We start from the raw sequence: 23503 nt of genomic DNA, 5'->3' as shown, positions 1-23503 counted from the left end.
TGCATTCTTACTTCTGCATGCAGACTTTTTCTTCTTTTTGCATTGCCTTATCTTATTGAGTCAGGATAATTGCGTGAACATGCCTTGACTATTGTTATTATCGTGTTTACTGAATTTAATATATTTTCATGAGTTATATGTTTTTATATTATGAAATAGTACACAAACACATGTATGTGTGTAAATATATATATATATATATATATATATATATATATATATATATATATATATACACATGCATACATATATATATTTATATGTGTGTATATATATATATATATATATATATATATATATATATATAAATATATATATATATATATATATATATATATATATATATGTATATATCTATATCTATATAGGAACACTTTATAAATTTGAAATTCTGAAATACCGAATTTCAGAATCCCGAGATCACAAAGCCAAAAGTTCTAAATACTGAAACCCCAGAAGTGCGAACTTCAAAATCCCAATGTTCGGACATGTTGAAGTAGTGCTTCTGGTGTTGCGGTGTTTGAATGGAAGTTCAGATAAGTATGTATGTTTAAGGGTGTTTGTTAGGGGCTTTAGTGTATGTCAGTGTGTGTTGTGACTGTGATGTGTGTGTGCAAGGGGAATGTAGGTGTGTGGTGGTGTTTTCGTGTGTTTGTCTGTGTAGTGCAACCCTGGAGTTAGTATATTTAAGAAGAGGGGGTGTGGGGGCATAGCCTCCCTGCTTGTATGTAGTGTAGGTTTGTGTGTGTGGGGGAAGGTGTGTGTTTGTGTATGTGTGTGGTGCCTCGTTAGTGTAGGATTCACAATTTCAAAATTTGCACTTTTGGGATTTCGGTATTTAGAGCTTTCGGCTTTATGGTCTCGAAATTCTGAGATTCGGTATTTCAGGATTTTGGGATTATAATATGAATCCATACATACATATATATATATATATATATATATATATACACACACACACACACACACACACACACACACACACACACACACACACACACACATATACATATATGTATGTGGATCTACTTGATTTCAGCGAATGCCGTTTCACCGAAACAGGACATTCTCGAGTGGATTTACATGAAAGTGCATTTTATCGAAAACGCACTTTTACGTAAATTAGTAGGTAAAACAAAAAACTAAATTATATCAATAAAGAAAAAACATGTGGTTTGCATGTTAACTTAGTTGTAAATCAACGTTTAGTGTTGATGTACAACTAAGCGAACTGTTGTTGAGATCGTAGTACAGTGGGGATGAGGGAACATTCCCTTTTCCCCACTGTAGTGCGATCTCGGAGTGAAAATATTAAAGTAAGGGTTGTGTGGCGGGCACAGTCCCCCACATGGGGGGGGGTGCAGGGAGGCTTGTCCCCCTGCATAAAAGTGTTTTCAGTGTTAGTTTTTTTTTTGTTATGGATTTACACAAAAGTGCATTTTTGTTGAAACGCACTTTTGTGTAAATGCATTCGCGGATTAACGTTTTGGTGAAACGCAAATTTGTTAGAATGCAGTAGATCCATGTATGAATATACATACATATATATATATATATATTTTTTAATAGATTTAGATAGAGGTACTTCAAAATATCAAAGTACCAAAAGATCGAACATGAGTAGTGTACTAGACTATTAGAGTTGTTACTGCCTAGGTTTAAAAAGAAGTTGAACATCCAGAAAAAAAGGGAGCAACAGGTATGGCTTTGACCAGCGACTGGGTCAACATTCTTTGGAATTGTGTGGACATTATTTTGCATAACTACATGATCTTAGAAGTTGAATGTATTTTGCTGAAAAACCGTGTCTCCATGGGAAATAAATGTGCACTAGTTTATGCCAGTTGTTATGTGGCACTGAGAAAAATAATTTGTTTGGAATAGTAAATATATCTTTTCCTCATTTACTAGGCCCATAAAGCAGGTCTAATTTATAAATGAAAGGATCTGTTGATATTGATGCTCCCACTGGCTTGACATCAGTGGTGTTACTGTAGTAGTTCCATAAAGGTCGGTAAGTATGCCATTATGCCTGTGTGCACAATACTTGTCACTGCATCTTTTTGCCTGAGGTTGGAACAGGTTCAATGGAATCAGTGCTCTACACCAGTTAAAAAAAAAGTATAACTGTCTTTTACACGTCATTTAGGTTCATAGGTTCATAGGATGTTACCAGGCTATTGGCCTAGGGCCTTTATAAGCCTAGCCATGTTATACCCTTGTTCCCTTATTGACCAAGTTGTACGGTCTATACTTGCAGCATAAGGGTTGGGAGGGTGGCCTAATGGTTAAGGTGTTTGCCTTACAAACACAAGGTGGCAGGTTTGAGTCTCACAATGGATAATTGGCTAGGCTTAAAATGGTCTGCAAGGGCAGTTAGTCTAGTACTAATCTATGAATCTATGAATCTATGATCAGCACCAACTGCCCTTATCCAAGAGGGAAATAGGTGACACCCTTGGGGTAAATCTATGGTCTCCCATCCAGTTGTTTAAGTTATACTTAAACAGTGTCATTGAGAAGCTCTGTTTTATGTGAATTGGGAGTTTGTTCCAGAGGAATGGCAATCTCTGGGATACATATCTGTCTCTCCAGCATGTCCTGTTAATGTTGCAGGCTAGGTTACGATCCCTAGAATGAGTGAATTGTATCCCATTTGACTTCTGGATGTGCAGCATTTCCATTAGGCCAGGGTCTGAGACTGCTCTGTAGGCCAGGCACAAGTCACCTCTCAGCAGCCTATAAGATACAGAATACAGTGACAGGGCCTTCAGTCTGTCCATGTAGGTCATGTGTTGAAGGCCCTGAATTTTCTTCATGAGAAAACACTGAGGACTCTCCAGCTGCTGCAGGTGTCTGGTGAGGTACATACAGAAGGGAGCATTGTACTCTATTAGTGGTCTGATGAGGGATGAGTACAGGGGAGTTATAACATCCTTAGCTCTGGATGCGATGCCCTTACTTACGAAATGTACAACACAGAAAGACTTCCTTACCACTGTGGAAACATGGTGAACAAAATTAAGGTTGTTATCAACCTGTGTTCCAAATCTATTACCACAGGGATGCTGTTAATATTGTAATTTGCAGGGACTTCCCCTTTGCCAAAATGGATGATAACGCATTTTTTTGCATTCAGTTTATGTCTGTGGCTTTGGCACTAATAATTTGTTTGTGCAAGGCCTTTTTGTAGCATATCAACATTGTTGGGGGACTCAGTGATTGCACCTTGTTTATAGTCATCGGCAAGCTTCATAAGGCACAGGCCATCTATTTTCACCTGGACTTCTGAGAAATAAATTTGAAACAGCAGGGGGCCCAGCACAGATCCTTGTGGTACACCAATGGTAACTGGTCTGCTGGTAGAGGTGGAATCCCCAAGTTTGACTGTATGTGCTCTGTCAGTGAGCCACTTGGTTACCCATCTAGTGACATATGAGTTAATTCCCAGCTGGGTGTGTTTCTCAATGATGCATTAGTGGGGGATTGTGTCAAAAGCCTTGGGTAAGTTAAGATAGGCTGTATGTACTGTTTTGCCTACATCTAGGGCTTTGGTGACATAATCAAAGAGGCCTACCAGGTTTAATACGTATAATCTACCCTTATAGGCTGAGACACTGTTGCGTGCATTATTATGTGTAGTGGATTCTGCTGGGTCTGCAGTGTGTGTAGTAGGTTTGTGCTCGGGAGGTCAGATTGTTATGTACAAGAGGTGAAGTGTGTGTGCTAACAACCTGTTTGATATCTGGTTTGTTATTATTTGAGAAAAATTTATTCCAAATTCATATAGATACATCTCTCACATGTTGTATTTGTTTGTTTTAGGAGTAACTGGTTATCAGTATACATTAGACAATTGCTACACTGCCTCAGGATGCCCTTGTCAATCAGGCTGGCTGAAGAAATGGTGGGAAACTGTTTGTCTATTATGGCAGGTATCTACTGTAATAACTAGTGGGGAGTGAGCTAGATGGACCAGGTTTTGCTGTAAGGCTAACAAAAAATAGCTGTTCTATTGAGAGCTAGCTATAGAAAACTGTGTCATTGCTTCACAATGCACAACTGAGTTGCTCGCAGGGCAGTAATGCAATCTCTGAGCAGCTCCAGTAAACTGAGCACAAACCCATGCAAGCATAACACTTAAATACAAGCAAAGTTAAATGATTTTAAACAAAGTAACTAAAGTGAAAGCCCAAGACTGAGCCTTATTCCAGCAATCCCCAACTCAAATGAGTCCTTGGTTGTATACTTCTGCCACAAGGATGCAAGGCTGCCTTCTTAATGTAAGATGGCTGGTTTTCATACTCAAATCATACCAAACTGTCTAGATTCAGCAATCTGAATGTAGCCTATGCTATAAAATGCAGAAGTACTAGAAATTCAAAGTGCAGAAAATCGCAGTCATGACAGCAAAAAAAAAAAAAAAATAAAATAAATAAATAAAAAACGGCTTAAATTAAACAGCAATTTCATAGAATACTCCCACAAGTGTGTAGACTACAAACCTCCCTAGTATGAAATAACTGGTTTGGAACCCAATTGCTTAAACCAGAACTAAGACACTTTCAGAATAACAGACATAATAAGCCTTTAATCAGCAATTCCCAGCTTAGAAGGATGTAAGCTACCTCTCCTGCCACCAGAATGTAGACTAGAAACCTTCTTAACGTAAATCAACTGGCCTGAAACCCAAATGCTTAAACCAAAATTAAGAGTCTTAGAATAACAGTTACAATTTAATCAGGCCAATAACAAGCAGTAATAAATGCAACAGAATAAATGCAATTAAGTACTTTTAAGAACAAGCAGCATAAGCAAAATAAAGTAATAAAGTAGGAAGAAACACAAATACAGTAAAAGTAGCTGAATAAAATGCATTTTTTTCTTTTTTTTAAGTTAAGTGTGAAGGGAGGTAACAGAAGATAATTCAAGGTTAAGATACTAAGGAGATGGGCTTCCCATCTGCTCTCTCTGTACTCAGCAGAATGACCTGATGGGATGGGACTGGGAAGACTGTCCAAAATCAGATTTATACAGGGGCGGGCAACTCAAAAGCCACCAAGTTTAAGAACACAACGTTGGGTGGGTGGGTGGGTGAGAAAAACAAAATGTCAACAGAGATCATCAATATTCAGGCAGAGTACAGCAAGCAAGCAAGCCAAACAAGCACTCCAGCTAAATGAGGAATGCTATTTCTCAGCTCCTCCCACTAATTAACTGATGTTATTCACTGTTTGCAAATTAATTCTTTGCTAACTTTTCTAACTGACCCTAGCCAAGACCTTTTAATAGTTCAGCAGAACAGAAAACTTAAAACAAATGTAATGCAAGAAAAAAGATAAAAAATAGAAGTAGGCAAACCTTAAATGAAAAACTTCATTTTTAAATGAAATGCAGTCAGAAATCAACAATATTCAGAGTACAGCAAGCAAGCCAATCAATCATTCCAGCAGTGGCAAGATTCAAACCCTCTACCTTGTGTTTTTTGAGGTAGATTCTTTAATAATTATACCAACTTCTGTTATAACTATACCAGCCACCCTTATTATTATAATGCCACTCTGCAAGGTTTTTTTAATCATAGTGTATTGCACACATATTTCATTCATAGTTTGTCAATGTATATATTTTTGTACTAAGAGTTTAGCTGAATGAAATGATTTTTAAATTTACATTATTCATTACTATGCTGTCACATTACGCTTTTGGGCATAAGGATTTGAAAAAATGTTTAATTGAATAATTAATGGAAAAAGGCGGGCTTTTTTTGTATATAATGTGATGAATTTTAGCAATTGATGTTCTGATGAAGTCAGTTTTTGTACTGAAGAAAGCGCTCAACCATTAAACGTTTTTGGCTCCTGACGAATTTCCAGTTTCCTGGTGTGATTTACGCTAGTTTTCTGGCGTTTTGTGTTGCTGTGTATTTGGTCGGACACTGGGATTTTTTCATTAGTGTTGGTCGTTATGGAATCTTTGCAGGAGACCATGAACTTGTCCAGTTGTGTCTCCCGTGAGGAGATTGACAAAATACACTCGGAAATGGCTATAATTAGGAGCGAGATTTCTCGCTTAGTAGAGTTGCTTACTCCGCCTAACTCTACTTATAACAAACTTGGACAACCTAACTTTGTGGCAGCTATGACTATCCGGTCCTCTATTGGCCAAGGCAGTATGGATGACGTAATACCTAATGGACAGGGGAGATCATCCTCTCCATGTTCGTCCCGTTGCACGCCGAGGAAGGAAAGCAATGACAGAATTGGTAGTCAGAACGGTTTTAACATACTACCGTTAACTGACAACGTTGAGGAAGACCAGCTTTTGATTTCTGGTGCTAAACCCAAACGCCAACCGCCGAGCAGGACGTATGCTGGCGATGAAAAGAATAGAACGGCATTTTGCGAAAACAAAAAAGGTACTGTACCAGTTTTTTCCCAACAAAGACAGTTTGCTAAAGGGGATATGTACAAATTAGACAATTTCATCAAAATGCCTGTAGACTTTAAGGATATTTCCAGACCTGGTTCATGTAATCAGGGGGAAGGAAGCGCTGGTGGATATCCTTCATTAAAGAAACTTATATATACTTTTGGTAACAACCTGTGCAAGGTTAAGAATATACAGGTTGAAAATATGTACCTACGTAAATGTCTGGATAGCGGTGTGATACCCTTGGGTTTGCGTTTTTTCAAAGAACCCATGGGAGTGGACATGACGGATTTGAACATTAAAACTTGCAATGAAATGTTTGATGATTTTGGCAAGAAATTCATGTTGTTTATAATAGAATGTAATGATTTTAAAATTAGTACATTGTTGAATGAGATTGAAAATAATGATAAATTGATACAGAATGACATGTTGTTTGAACAGTGGGAAACACTGTATTTTAAGCAATATGAATATGCTGAAAGTATGTACAAAAAAACTTTTGAAAGAAAATGCAAAAAGTTACAGCGTGACATCACTCAATATGAGAATGGAACAGCATACAGGTGGAAAATTAGGAATGATAGTAAATATTTAATGGAAAAACCTGACAGAAAAAATTCTTACCATAGAAGTGATAGAAATGTTTATCGAAATGATAAAAATATTCATTATAATGATGAGGAGTGTTTTTTAGAGGAAGGGAGGGAACAATGGAAGACAGTAGAGCGGAAGGGGAAAGGGAGAAATGTGTGGAGAAATCATCGATACAACCAATAATGGAGTCCCTACATACTAACCCGGTGGATATTCGGGATATCACTGACAATACTACTGTTGACAACCCTGGTGTTAAATTTCCTGTGGAATTACAATGTGAGGGGATAGTTTACATGAGTGGAGAGTTGAAAATTTATAATTACAGTGCCCACCCTATACTTCCTGAGTTCTTTACCATCTTTTCTAAAGGGATGAAATTTATACCTGATTTCAGCTTAGACTTAACTGATACTCTTGTTGAATTTAAACTATTCTTGAGGAAGTTGAATTTAGGGATTTTCTTTAAGAATGAAAACAGCTTAAATTCATCATATGGAGGTGAATTAAAGAGAAAAAGCACTTTTACTCCCCCTATGTGCAATACTCTGACATCTTTTGAAAATGTGGTCAATGCAGAGATATATGCCTTATACAAAAGACACAGGTATTCTAAGTATGATAAACAGTCCACAAGTGAAATTATGGATGTGATAGAATCCTTGTGTGACAAAAATATAAGGATTATGGCCGCTGACAAGGGAGGGGGTATAGTATTTTATGATCAGGAAAAGTATACTAGTAAGATTTTTGAATTACTTAATAATTCAATGCAATACGTACCCTCTTCTTTGAATGAAGTCAATATTGCACATGGACGCATTGATTCATATTTGGAGGAATTCATTTTGGAAAATAGAATAAGTGAGGAAATGTACAGATTCCTGAAGGTGGAGTTTCCCATCCTGGCCACCATTAATGGTATTCCCAAGGTCCATAAGGACGTGAATGATCCCCCATTTAGACCAATTATTTCTGGCAGTGCAAGCAAGGCTTTCCCTTTTGGCCAAGTGATCCATCACAAATTAAAACACATTTATCAACAGGTGGATCATATTATGAAAGATTCCTGGGAATTCCTGGGTATCTTCAAGCAGGATTTATGGAGTGCTAATCTTATTTTTGTTACAATTGACATCCAGGATTTATTTTCTAGCATTCCCAAAGAGGATGGCCTTGATAGATTTAATAGGAGTATTTCCAGGATAAGTGGCCTTGGGCAGGATGTCATTTCTATGTTGATGGAATTCATGGACATAGTGTTGGACCACAATTACATCTTTTCGAGGGAATATTACAAACAGAAAACTGGCGTAGCTATGGGGACGGCATGTGCCCCTATATACGTAATTTAGTTCTATTAGACTGGGAAATGGAATTTGTACTAAATACTGGTTGGATGTCACAAATTAAGAAGTATGTCAGATATTTGGATGATATATTTATTCTATGGGAAGGTAGTGAAGAGAACTTATTGTTGTTTATGAAATACATAAATGAAACTACTGAGTATCTCAAATTTACACATCAATATGAATACGTCGGTATCAACTATTTGGATGTATATATTTATAGCAAAGATGAATCCTTCCAGTCCCGTATTTACAGAAAGGACACGTTTAGTAACGGTTATTTACATTTTAGTAGTGCCCATTCATACAGTACGAAGAGGGGCATCATCAAGGGGCAGTGTATCAGAGCTGCTCGTATGACATCGGAGAGGGATTCTATGATTCAGGAGATGTCATATATTAGTAAACTATTCTTAGATAAAAATTACCCTGCCAAAATGGTGAAGGACATTACCACATATGTTATTAAGGAATGGGGACACAAATATAAACCCCTATTGGGGATTGGTAATGTCAATAATCATGAAAGTAGAGGCAGTGGCAATGGTAATGAAAGATTGGATGTGCCAAAAGAATATACTAAGGCATGCATAATAAAATATGGTAGACATACTAATGAAGTGAAGGATATAATTAGTACAAATTGGAATATTTTGACGAGTGACATGTCGATTAAGAACAAAGTAACATCCAGACCACATTTTGTCCATAAGACTGGCAATAATTTAAAAAGAATTATTGAAATCAAATCTAAATACCAACAACAAAGGAAAATATTAAGGACAGGCACGAGGAAATGTGGTCAATGCAATTTTTGCCAATATACCTTGGACAAATCTAACATTGAATTAAAGAATAGTTTAAAAAGTAAGGTATGGTTTTGTAATGGGAATTGTTCAACTAAACATATAGTATACTTGGGCGTCTGTCAGACCTGCATGAGTTTTTATGTGGGTAAGACAGACCGATGCCTAAAGAATAGGATTCTGACCATACTTATTGCATAAGGAGATGTGACATCAATAATGCCCTGTCAAGACATTTGATGGAAAATCCACAATGCAAGGTGTTTAAATTTGGAATCTTGGAGGTGGTTGTCCCAAACCCCAGAGGTGGTAACATCAAAGCTACAGTAGGAGAAAAGGAAATTAGATGGCAGATCCGGTTGGATGCAAGTTCCCCTCCTGGTCTGAATGAGGTTATTCCTACCAAACCCCTAGTTAGAACCTAGTACAAAGGGGTTGGAATATTATACGGATGGTTTAGAATTTAACATTTTCCATTTACAGTTCTTTCATTCATTTTTTTGTATGCCCATGGGGTTGAAATATGTAAATATGACATAGGGTACGATTGGTAATGGTTGTACATTTAGTCATGACACGGCAATGTTTGATATGTTATCAAGACGCTGACAGGCATTGTATAGAGGCATATATATATATTTTTTCATCTATTATGCAGGTTATTAGACTTGTTATACATATTTTATATATTTTTTATTATTAGGTTGTAGACATTGTTTTATAGTTTGCAGGGTTTAGATATATTCAACAGGTATTGTGTACATAGATTTTTGTACACTCTGCAAGGTTTTTTTAATCATAGTGTATTGCACACATATTTCATTCATAGTTTGTCAATGTATATATTTTTGTACTAAGAGTTTAGCTGAATGAAATGATTTTTAAATTTACATTATTCATTACTATGCTGTCACATTACGCTTTTGGGCATAAGGATTTGAAAAAATGTTTAATTGAATAATTAATGGAAAAAGGCGGGCTTTTTATGTATATAATGTGATGAATTTTAGCAATTGATGTTCTGATGAAGTCAGTTTTTGTACTGAAGAAAGCGCTCAACCATTAAACGTTTTTGGCTCCTGACGAATTTCCAGTTTCCTGGTGTGATTTACGCAAGTTTTCTGGCGTTTTGTGTTGCTGTGTATAATGCCAACACATTTGGCATGATGTTGCTCTTTGTGCATAGTATCCTTAGTGAACATCATTCCTGATACCTGCCATCCACTTACATTTGAAGAGTGTGTCGGTCATTTAATATGTCAGCCATTCATTTTATATATAGATATATATATATATATATATATATATATATAGAGAGAGAGAGAGAGAGAGAAAGAGAGAGTTAGATATGCACATAAAATGAGGTGTGGGGGAAAAGCTCTTATGTTGGAGGTGTAGGGTGGATTTCATTCCCATGTAAATGCAGCATTTTGTTGTGTGTGTGTGTGTGTGTGTGTGTGTGTGTGTGTGTGTGTGTGTGTGTGTGTGTGTGCGTGTCTGTGTGTGTGTGTGTGTGTGTGTGTGTGTGTGTGTGTGTGTGTGTGTGTGTGCGTGTGTGTGTGTGTGTGTTTTGCTCTTGTTTTGGGTTTTCTTTATGATCACAAATGCTTTTCTTGCAGCTGTAATCATGTGTTGTATTTATGTGTGAGAAATATCTATCTGTATAGTGGATGTTTTTCATTTGACTATGTGAGGGTCAGCCATTGGACTTTTCCAGGTTTTCTGACAGAATGCACGCACACACACACACACACACACACACACACACACACACACACACACACACACACATGTATATACATTCATGAATGACTAGTAATCAAGTATGCAGCATAAAGAAACTGTATCGCAACTAATGGACTAAATGTCGATTTGATTAATATATGCTACTTTTAATGTACATTCACCACAACATTGAATTAATTCAGCCAGAAATCTCTCAGGCTATAAGCTTTTTAGAGTTTAAAGATGTTCATTTCACTTAGTGTAAAATATAATTTCTCTTGTAATGTTATACACCAGTTTCAAACTATAAGCATGTACTAGTCTGCTCTATACATGGAGCTGTTGCTCTGAACATTCTCATGGCCCTGTAGCTCTACACGTTTCACCTGGTACTGCAGGAAAGCTCTTTGCCTGTAATACCAGGTCTGGCATGCAGATGGAGCTGCTGCACCTGGCAACTTTGGTTAGACTAGGTGACCTTAGTGAGTCACTGGGCAGTCTCTACACATGTACAGCATATTAATTAAGATCATTAACACTAAAATTTAGAGAATCTCATTACTTTGTTTGGGCATATTAGCACTTCCATTCACCTTGACTTTACAATTTATTAAACTGGGAGCACTTCGACCCATGATGATATAATTTTGGGGACAGGCTGAATTTCTCAATTTGTTGTAGTAACAGCAAGATAGCGGACACTGTTCTCACTCTCTCTCTCTCTCTCTCTCTCTATATATATATATATATATATATATATATATATAAAACTATGCTGATGTGCTAGAATCTGGACCTTACAATATAGCAATCAGTACTTTAGTTAACTCTGCTGACAAATGTCATATTCAGAATGAACTTTTTTTTTTTCTTTTGGCTGATGCCTGCCTTTAGCTGTGTGTTGGTGCCCTTCCTTAGTCCAGTAGCATTACAAGGGGAAGGGGAAGTAGGTATCCACCCTGGGAGAAAAGTGTTAGGGGCCACAATCAAGAATCCTTGCATGCGTTATATTTTCAGTACAAGAATCCCGGTACAGAAAAGCACTTCAGTACTATGTGCAGCAAGCTGATATTGGCTTGCTATGATCAATTTCTTTTTTTTCCTTCTCCAATTGAAGATCTGAGAGGGAGTGTATCTCTTGGGAGCTGATTGATACCAATCAGTTTTCTACAGTAAAAGCCAAAGTCCACTTTTTTTTTTTGGAAGAGCTGACGGGGCAATGGGTCTAACTGTTGCAAGGGTGTGGCAGTACACTGAGGCACTAGATGAGAAATATATGATGCTGCCTCAATCACTTAGACCAAGTTCTCCAACAGCTGTTGGGGGAAGAGTGGAGAGAGGAGCCCAGGGCATCTCAGAATGGTACTGAGAGTCACAGATGTCTTTTTTGGTATGCTTTTAGCTCTTATCCTGTCCCAACTTCCCAATGGACATTACATATGCTATGCCTCTGGACTAAAGCCGTATAACACCCGAGATTGATGCTAACTCATGGCTACAAGCCTTACCCATAATTCCTAGTACATGGAAACTGGCAAAAGTGCTGCTTTGTATCTTCCTCTGTCTCCTCCTTATAAATAGGTTTTCTAAATGAACAAGAATCACATGGGTCTTAGTCATCATCATTTAGTTATGTTTAATTCAGAGAAATACTAGTCTTTTTAATTAATAACTACAATAGCTAACAAAAATGCGATTCTAATTTATTGTTTGCCAGTGTTAGTTATGAGAAGAAACTTTTTTTATGTAGAATCTTTAGGATACATTGCAAAGTGAATTACTACATAAAGTATATAATGTAATGTATATTAATGTTTATTTTTCTGTTTTGTCTCTTCTTCCCTTTCTGTCTCCCTCTCTCTCTCTTTTTTTTTTTTTAAGGGGATGCCAGATATTTACTGGAACCATGGCCCATGACTCCTGTGATAAATTCCTATGATGTTGCAGGGGAGACATATAACACATCCCTGTCCCAATCTCGTATTGTCATTGAGATGGTGTTTGTCCTCCTAAAGAGATATCTCAGGTGCCAGGATGAGTCTGGGTGTGCCTTTCAGTATGACCAGGCTACTGTATGCAGGATGTTTACTGCCTGTTGCATTCTACAAATTATGATCATGCACCATTCTGGTGGTGAAGTGACTCATGCTGCGATTGCAGCTCCCAATTCTAGCTCCACTTTGACTAATGATAACCAGCCAGCAGCAGTAAGCCCATGTGGCAATGTTGTGCATGGCATGTTGCTACAAAGGTTAAGAGGTGGTGTTTAGCCCAGAACTATGGACCAGAACATTTAATTTGGTGTTTCCTTTGTTTTAAAAAATGCGGTGATGTTTGTGGGCTATGCTTTGTGCTGCTTGGTCTGCTGTCACTGTGCATCTGACAGTCTCTTTTATCTTAAAATAGGTTTTATTATTACCTGTTTACTTGACTGCTCATTGATTCTTGTTCAGTTATACTGAAAGGCAACAAATCAAAAATTAAATTGACAGTTGTACCTGCTGTACTGAATAGCTTTTGCTTTAATGAGTTATTCAGAATGCAATAGAAAGCAATAAAGGTAACAATGAAATATTCAGTTATATATGCTATTTCTGTTTAGTGTATTCTGTTGTAGTGCACATCAGACTGCTTTTAGTGTCATTCATAATTTCTACAGTGAGGAGGGTGTAGAGACAGCAGTTAAGTTTACATGGCAGGATGCTTATTTTAATGTGTCATTTCTTTATTATGTATTTGGCCTGAAAATGTTTGCTCTTTACTGTTGTCATGTTTTATGTGAGTGCCACCAGAAGGAAGGTTAATCCGTGTATCATTGCTTTTTGTCCAATATTCATTCATGTATTTAATAGATGTAATTATTCAAAGACATAATATGGTGTAAGTAATAGCCATAAAGAGAATAACTGAATATATATGCAATTACCCCACCCACCCTCAACAAAATCCTAGTCCAACTAAACAAAACAATTTACCAATTAATGTAATTCACAGTAGTTTCAGATCAAATGGGTCATTATCGCCTATTGATAGGCCTGGTGATGTTGCAACTGATTTGGAGAATGGGTTACCACAAGAACTGTAAGGTGAGTTAGTTTGATGGTGTGATCTACTGAAGGTAGGTGATCCTGATGCTACTGATCTGACACTGCTGAGTGACTGCGACCTGAAATGTGAGGTCCTTCTAGGTGTAGATGACCATTGACATGACCTGTGTGAAATGTGTTGATATTGTTCACTGTAATTACTGACATTATGGTGTTGAGAAGCAACAGTAGGATGATGTGATTGCCCGACCACATGTCTGGATGGTACCCCATCCCCTGACCCTCATAAGACTGAGTCCAGCTTGTACTGGTGTATCTTCACTAGAATATGGATGGAGGCCACAACTGATGCTTGGTGTGCCACCTTACTACACATTAGATATGCCGTGCATTTTCCTTGATTTCTGCCATTTCAAAGTAAATCTGCAAATCATTACTTATACCCTGTAAGACTTTGACCATTTGTAGCTGACAGTTGCATTGCTCTGAGACCTAACAATATCACGGCACATTTCCTTTTGGCCATCTAATGCTTTATGTGTTTCCTTGGGTAATTGGAAATAATTGTGCATCTAGTACCCTTTGTAATGGTGTTGCCATGGACAATGTGGCCTCAGAATGTCTGACATTTTCATCAATGTATTCTTCTGTGTGTGGAGATACTGGTGCAGAGATGCAGGGTTGATCATGCTGCACAAGCATGAGTGGAATGTCAGCAAGGGTTTGACTTTGTGATGCAGTGTCACTTTCTATAGACATGTTGTGAGGTGGGAGAGCTTGCCATTAAACTTGGAGGCTAACTGTCACTTCCCACAGGTGACCTCATAAATATAACAATGTTATCATCATCATCAGCAGCAGCAGCAGCAGTAACACACATTATGACACTGACGTCAACCATATTTATTGGTACAGTTGAACTGTTTGTTTGTGATCCTGACCCTGTAGAAAAGAATTATTAAAACACATTAATAACAATGCAGCAACATATGGTACGGTAGGCTTACAAGGGGATGAGTGGTACACTTACCATGCACACTGCCTTCATTTCCATTATTTGCAGATTTACAAGGCTTACATAATAATAATAATAATAATAATAATAATAATAATGCATTTTTAAGTGTTTAATTACAGCAGTCTTTGTAATCTTTCAGTTTTGACTCAAAAAGGTGTACATTTTGAACCAGCCTTCAGTAGTTGATGAATGTAACTGCTGCTGCAGACGTTGGTCAGATGGAACAATGTCCAAACCACCTCTAATTATTCCTGTTGGACCATATTCTGTATCAAAGTCATCCTCACAGATGGACAGAAGGCATTCATCATCTGGCGTTAACTTAATAAGATTCGGAGGCCCTCTCCCCTGATAGTGGTCCAGGAAATTGCATTCTGCCTGGCCTTGTTCCTAGCTCATGCTACCATATCATTTGCCCTTTTCTTGTACTGTGCCAGTGTTTTGTTTCTGCCTCCAACTGAATTTATTTCAGCAACTATTTGATACCAGGCATCGCTCCTCTCAGCTTGTCTGGGCCCCACTTTGCAAAAAAGAAGTCTCACGTATGATTTACGTGCTGCCATGAGGGCACAGTTTTCTTCGTGGCTAGAGTTATCATGACTGTGCTTTGATCACTTATTCTCTATCAGTACTACAGAAAAAAGAAGGGAGAAGGGCTATAGTCAGACAACTGTGACAGCACTGTTTGGATGACATCAGCTGTTGAAGTCAGACAACTGTGACAGCACTGTTTGGATGACATCAGCTGTTGAAGTCAGACAACTGTGACAGCACTGTTTGGATGACATCAGCTGTTGAAGTCAGACAACTGTGACAGCACTGTTTGGATGACATCAGCTGTTGAAGTCAGACAACTGTGACAGCACTGTTTGGATGACGTCAGCTTTTAAAGTAGAAACCACTGGCCAGCTATTCCTTCCATCCACAATCTCAATACATATGCAAGCAGTAATGTTATCTAGAATGCACAACTGTACAGCTTACATACTTACACACAAAAAAAAAAAAAAAAAAAAAAAAAACAACCTGCATGGCTGTCTGCCATTGTCATACATTTTTGCATTACTGTCAGGAGCAGAGCATGACATTTGTCACACGCCTAATCCTGTCCTTTGTCCAATGAAATTTCTTAAGTAAAATAAGCCTTTTTTTCATTTATACACAATCACTACACTACACTTCTTTAATGATCATTTCCTAAACATATTAATGTAGTAGGCATATCACGAGAGGCAACTTTTGATACAGATATCTGAAATGTAGCTGCTCCTGCCTTTAGTCTATTGACCATTCTGTAAGATAAGTGTAAAAATGGTATTTGATTAGCTTTTGGCTTGTAGACCATAGACATACGCACCTCTCAAACCTCATAAAGCAGCAATTTTCACGAGAGAGAGAGAGAGAGAGAGACAAAAATAACAGTGTGTGTGGGGGGCAAAGGCCCTAAATCTAGGACAGATTTTAAATATTGCTATTATGAACCTAGAATAAAAACTCTTGTATTACCATTTTCTGAAGCATATGAAGTCTAAAAATTATTATTTAATGACTCAGTCCACAATGATTTGCAAGAAAATCACAGATTAAAAAAGGCAAAAATCTGGACATTCTGTGAAATTCTGGACATTTGAGAGGAATGCAGACATGTATTGACTCAGCCTTCTATTTTGACATCTTCTCATGCATTGTTTTGAGCCATACATCACTGGAATCTGGAAAATGTATGCAATTCTTGGACACTTTCTCAGCTACTATCTAATGTGGAATAGCTGCAGACATCAACATTCACAAGCACAGCCATTTTGGGCTGCATATGTTGATTTTTTTCTAAAATGAAGAAATCTTTTGAAATAAGGGCATCGGGGATCAGAGGATAAATGAAGCTGGGTTTTGAGATGTTCAGTATGTCAGTATCTATCCCCCAGGTCTTTTGTCACACTTAAGATGCGCAATTAACTTCATTTGCTAGATTTGTTCTGATATTAAACTGTTTTATGTTCTGCAATTCTCTTTTGATCTTGTCATATGGTTGTTTTAAAAATATATTTTCTCTGCATGTTTTCATAAAATAAAAAAGAGCTTTCAAAAAGGGTAAGAGATTAAATATTCATTAATGCGTTGTTAGTCTGATTTAGTGCATGTGTTATTTTGTTTCTTTCTGCATGTGTATGAAAAAAACTGCAAGTAGAAAGGCAGGCTTTAATCACATATACACACACCGAAATGTTTATACTGATTGGTTAACCGTATATTATAAATATCTAATTCTGTAACCTAAAGTAGTATTTTTGAATTGTTGTTTGAAACACAGCCAGTGTATCTGCATTTTTATTTGATTGGTAGGGCATCACATAACCATGCTGCCCTGCTGCAAAACCAGAGCTGACCTATATTTGTATTAAATACTTGTTGCTACAGTCTAAATATTGTATCATAGCATAAGTAGTTTACTGATTTAGGCAAGACAAGAAGGAGCCAACTATTCATGGACCTATGTGCCATAATTAAATCAGCTTTTAATCTTCAGCTGAAACATGTCAATATCAAGAGCAGATAAATCAGATAACGACATACCTCTCAACCTGGAAACATCAAAAATCTGGACAAGGCCCATGAAAAATAGGTACAAATCTGTACACTGATTAACATAAAATTTACATACATAATTACATAACCACGCCCACTCGAATGGAATTGTGGGATACAAACTTTCAAACGTAAACTGATGAACAGAGCCAAAATATAGCACCAGAGTCCCCCCTGCAGGCATTCTAATGTCCCATTACCTAGTTATTTCGCCCCATTTACCATAAACACTAATGTGTGCATATTGCTTTACTTCTACAATGAATATTTGGATTTTATTTTTGCATATTATAGCACAATGCACAAACATTAATTGATATCAGCTAAACAAAGCAATACTGTCTCAGAATGAAAATAGACCTGGAATTAAAACTTCTCTGCCCTTGAAACTCACATTCATTGAAACAGCATTGAAACCCACACCACATTCAATGAAAATGCACCTGGCCAGTGGTGGTAAAGATTACCTCTGGGCTGTTTTCAAATCATAGGCCCCTTGCACACAAACATACATGCATTCTTTGATACACCTTCCCGACTTTATTAAATTAAATTCCTTGTATAATACATCACACTTGTTAGACTTAAGTCACATAGCATAGCATTTAAATGTATTGTTTAAACATTTTTCCAGTAGGCAATGAAACAAAATGCATGGACCAATAATGACAAAACTGCCCTATTCAGAACATTTCCATCATAAGTCTACTCAAACTTCTACAATCCACCAGTATCAGTAAATATGCACAATCTCTGCAGAAGTAAAAGTCATCTAACTAATTCCACGTTAAAAAGATCTGTAACTAAGGAAGAGGATGCTGCTAGGAAACAACTTTATATGTAATTGTTTCATCTACAAAGTGCCTGTTGCCCTTGAGGAATAAATTGTCTATATTACATTAAAAAAAATGATAAGCTAGTAATATTGCAACAGGGAATGGATGACAACCTGATAACAGGTTCATAGTTATTAGTTATCACCGCCAAAGAGGACATTCTCAGGACTGCAGCATCCACCCATTTAAAAGTACAACACAGTATAGTATCAGCAATGCATCTACATACTGTGGGAGTAGAACCCACAGCCTTGTGCATCAAAAGCAAGTATTAACCTGTTATGCTACTAACAATGCAAGCAGGCTCACCATCATAAGCAGCACTAAACTTCTCTACCCCTGAAGCTCTTAGCTCTTTGTAAAATCCACTCGACATTCAACTGTATCTCTCAACTTTGCAGCACAAGAAATCTGGAAAAAGCCAAAATGTATTGGGGGGGGGGACAAAAGCCCAAAACCAGAGACACATTTTGAACACTGCTTGTATAATCTTGAAAAGTTGCTAGAAATTAAAGTGTTGTGTTACCACCATGCATTTCACTGCCAAATCGTGAACCCAGGACCCTATGCATTATAGTCAAAACAACATACCACTATGCCAACTCAGCTGTTTCTTTATAAGACAGGAAGAATGCAACTTAAATGACTATCATTTAGTGAATTCAGTTCTCACCATAGCTCTGAACATCTTAGTACAAAACACCTGGAGAAATCCAATAATGGGGGAATACAGCCCTAAAATAGAGACAGATTTCAAATACTGAGCGTATAAACTTAGAAAATTGCTAGAATAAAAGGTTTTGTGTTACCCATGTATTTTCTGAAGAATATTAAGTCTGAAATTCAAATGCTTTTCATTATTTAGGGAATTCAGTCCTTCACTGCTTTGTCATAGAGACTACAGATTTTATGAGGAGCAGAACAAAAATAGGCAAAAATCCGGATTTTTTTAGAAGTGGTGGTGGGTAGGGAATTCAGGCTTTGAGCCTGAGTAACTCTAGCCACCAGGTATATTTACATGAGGCATTACACACACACACCCCCCCCCCCCCACACACACACACAGTATGAAAATAATATTACATGCAGAGTTTATATTTAAGGCTTCAGGTAATCAAAAATAAACAAGAAGTGGCACTGCAATATCAGTACTTGGGCTTCTGGCATGAGTACCAATCAATGAAATCATGACAAATCCTTAACATGCAATCATCAAACCCAAGGAAAAAAACTGCGTAAGATGTTGAAAGAACTGTGATCGGATATGCATGAATAAGGTAAGTGTCAGTGTAGCATTTGCTTGCTGCCTTCTGCTGCTTAAACGACCTCACACCTAGAACTAAGATGTGTATATCTTGCTTGGTCTACCCCCATCTCAATGGCTAAAGCTATCCTACCATTAATGTTGTCTCTCTCTTGCAGCAATCGTGGCATTAACATTGTGCCTGTCTTGCTATTGGGACACACACACACCCTTTGTTATACTTACTTGCAATAACGGAGTTGAGTTTCATCGCTGCTTGCAGCGCAGAATTCCCTGGTTCACAAATTCACTACAGCACCGAGTTTCCAAATAACGTCTCGTCTGTCCGTCGAGAATATTCCCTTCCCCTTTGATGATTTGTGACACAAATAAAAAGATATTTCATATTTGCGAGCATCTCTCGCAAATAACAGTAATTCCTCTTGGCGCTTGCTGGAATAAGTGAAATCTGATGGTTCATTCCTATTCTTTACTGGCGCTGGCATTCCCGCTTGTTTGAAACAGCCGGAAATGCTTTAACCCTTCAATTCCGACTGGCTGGCTCATGGACTGACATCATCGCATATGTGATGACGTCAGTCAAAGTCCAAAAATTTGAAAACAGAGTGGGAAGTCGGAAATTAAGGGGTGCCACTCAGGAATCGTAGCACCCCATTATTTGGACCCCAAAACCCGGTAAAAAACAAGCAATTCGGGACGGTTGGGAGGTATGGATAACGATGCTAATTTTTACCTTTCCTTTTACCCGCCCTATCTATCTCATTCTAGCATTGCACCTGGAATAATGGCCAGACAATAGATATATTTTAAGGTAATTTGTATTGCACTTACTATAAGTGCAGGAAATCATGTTAACATCATTTATAAAACAGGATTAATATCAAAAAAGTGTCATGAGACAAAACATGCTGTGATCCTAAACAAAGCTTCACAGCAAGAGGTTCTCCAGCTTGATTCTCGGCTGGGGTGCCTTCAGAAGTCTGCATTGTTCTCCATGTGTTTGCGTGGGTTTCCTCTGGCTGCTCTGGTTTCCTCCCACATTCCAAAGACATGCAGTGGGTGGACTGGACACTCTAAATTAGCTGTTGGTGCGAGTGTGTATACGAGTGAATGGTACAGATGAATTACCATGGCAGGGATAGCCAATCAGCGTTGTAAACATTGGCTTGAGATGATTGTCACTATTGAAGTGACACCTTAAACACGTGCAAAATGGGAAAAGGGGGTTGAGGATGGCTAGATCCTAAAAAAAAAGTCACACGAAAAGCAAATCATTCTTCATGTATCAGTGGCTTTCTTCAATAGCCTTAAAATTTGACATCCATTGCATTCCTGTTACCTTTACATATGACCTTCACATAGGCCATAATTTAAAAACTTCGTAAATAAAAACATGCTGTTAAAACTATTATATTCCAGTTATAAATATAGACTAAATTGCGTTAAGTACTTGTCATGACTTCTGTTGCAATCAGTTCCTTATTAACTTTGAATAAAACTCATGCTTTTATAAGTCATTGAAAGAGGCAATTCCCTTGTACAATCCCTGATACTAACAGCATTTCATCGGATCATAGGAGATTACTAGGCTATCGACAGGAGGTCATTTCAAGCCTAGCTATTTCATCCCAGTGTAATACTATAGAAATGCTAGAGGTTCAAGTAAAGATATTAATAAAGACATTTGTACAATAAAATGTTGTCACACTGGAAAATCATGGAAATTATGCGATTTTTATACTGCGCTGCTCACACCACAAATATTGTAAAACTCAATGCTGATTAATGGAAAACAAGAGAAACACATACCAGTCAAACCTTATTCCAACCATGTAACAAAGGAATTAACATGACAAGAAAAAGCATGATGATGAAAGAAAATCATATGACAATAAAAGTCACCATGTACCACTTAAAAATACCTGGATTTGAGGAAACATAGACAGACATTTGCCACAGTGATCAATATATAACCAAACATATATTACTAAATAAAATCAAGACAACTTAGATTGACTACTGACACATGTACAAAATATCAAAAAGCATCCAGCTACCTAAAGAAATGCCCACTATTAAGGCTACCATCTGTTTTGGGTTGGCTAGCCTAACACACACTACCACTCCATGGGCTAGCATCCCAGTCCCTCTTCACAAGAAATTGATGCAGGACATGGCCAGTTTCACACAGCCATTCTGCTCAGGAGTTGCTGTGAAGTGCCCTGGGTGGCCACGGTGGTGCAGCAGTTAGCATTGCCACCTCACAGCAAGAGGTTCTCTGGTTCGATCCTTGGCTGGGGTGCCTTCTGTGTGGAGTCTGCATGTCCTCCCAGTGGTCTCATGGGTTTCCCCCGGGTACTCTGGTTTCCTCCCACATCCCAAAGACATACTGTAGGTGGATTGGACACTCTAAATTGGCCCTAGGCATGAGTGTGTGTGTGTGTGTGTGTGTGTGTGTGTGTGTGTGTGCCTTCTCTGGAAGGTTGGGTGCTGGGCTGGCAACTCAACACCATAAAAAAAGTACAGTCGTGTACACTTACCATAAATGTAGATGTTCGAGTGTATTCACTGTTGCAGTCATTACACTTGGGTTATCCTGCTGGCAGGCTACCCTCAGTCAGCCTGAATTCCAAAGTCTAGGTCTGGCATTGGTTGCTGTCATGTCTTCCCTGATGTCAGTGCGCCATGGGTATAAAAGATATAAAAGATGTAGCCAACACCATTTTCTTCAGTTTTTCTTGCCCCAGATGTCAGGTGCCCCCAAAAGGGTAGGCTAAAAAATATGTCAATAAAACATGTATGCACCAAAATATATTATACCTTCATCTACAAGCAAATACACCACATAGGTTGTATAGATTAGAGAAGTGCAGATAGGTTCCAGCAAAGAAATGGGGGATGGTAGGTGGGTAACCTGGACCGCAACAGTGAATACACTCGAACATCTACATTTATGGTAAGTGTACACAACTGTACTATGTTCTTCGTGTTTCACTGTTGCAGTCATTACACTTGGGTTGAATCCCAAAGCTATGGTTGGGAGGCTGGAGCTAATATAGAATTAGGAGCGGCTATGAGGCCCTGCAGAACTGCAGTGGCAAAGCCTGCCCTGGATTTAGAGTAGAGTGGTAAATTATAGTGCTTTGTAAAGGTGTGCACTGAACGCCAGGTAGCAGCCTCTAAAATGTCTTTGGTTGATACTCCCCTGAGGAAGGCTGCTGAAGTGGCTGCTGCTCTGGTTGAATGTGGCCTAATGTCCTTAGGCACTGGCTTGCCATGTTGTGAATAGCAGAAATGAATGCAGTGGCCTATCCACTCAGAAATAGTCTGCTTTGAGATAGTCTTTCCTTGTGATCATGCAGCATATGACACTAGTAGCTGCTCCATCTTTCTGAAAGCTTTGGTTCTGTTCAAGTAGAAGCGTAGTTGTCTGTGTATATCCAAAGAATGCAGAATTCTCTCCCCCTTATTCTGTGGGTTTGGATAAAAAGTAGGCAGATGAATAGCTTGGTTAAGGGCCACACTGGACACTACCTTAGGCATAAATGTCGGGTTTGTCCTCAGAGAAACCCTGTCTGGATAAAAAATGATAAAAGGTTCCACACCCATGAGTGCCTGTAGCTTTGAGACTCGTCTTGCAGAAGTTATTGCTAGGAGCAGAGCTGTTTTCCAAGATAAAAACTTTATATCAGCTGTAGCGGCTGGCTCAAAAGGAGGCAGGGTGAGTTCTTCCAAGACATAATTGAGGTCCCATACAGGTATTGGTGATCTCCTTGGAGGCCTTAAGTTTTTGGCTCCTCTGAGGTACTGCCTTAACAAAGGATGAGAAAAGATTGGTGG

At 38.1% G+C, this 23503-nt stretch overlaps 1 protein-coding gene across 1 annotated transcript in view; it reads right to left on the bottom strand.

The window, feature by feature from the left end:
* Positions 1–23503, bottom strand: part of NTF3 (neurotrophin 3) — a 210261-nt gene that overhangs the window by 9468 nt on the left and 177290 nt on the right. The gene's annotated exons all lie outside the window — the stretch shown is intronic.

Source organism: Protopterus annectens, chromosome 11.part0 (genome assembly GCF_019279795.1).
Source record: "Protopterus annectens isolate FY-2018-M chromosome 11.part0, PAN1.0, whole genome shotgun sequence".
NCBI classification, from domain to species: domain Eukaryota; kingdom Metazoa; phylum Chordata; order Ceratodontiformes; family Protopteridae; genus Protopterus; species Protopterus annectens.
The sequence above is the reverse complement of the archived record's forward strand: the minus strand, read 5'-3'. Positions and strand labels throughout refer to the sequence as shown.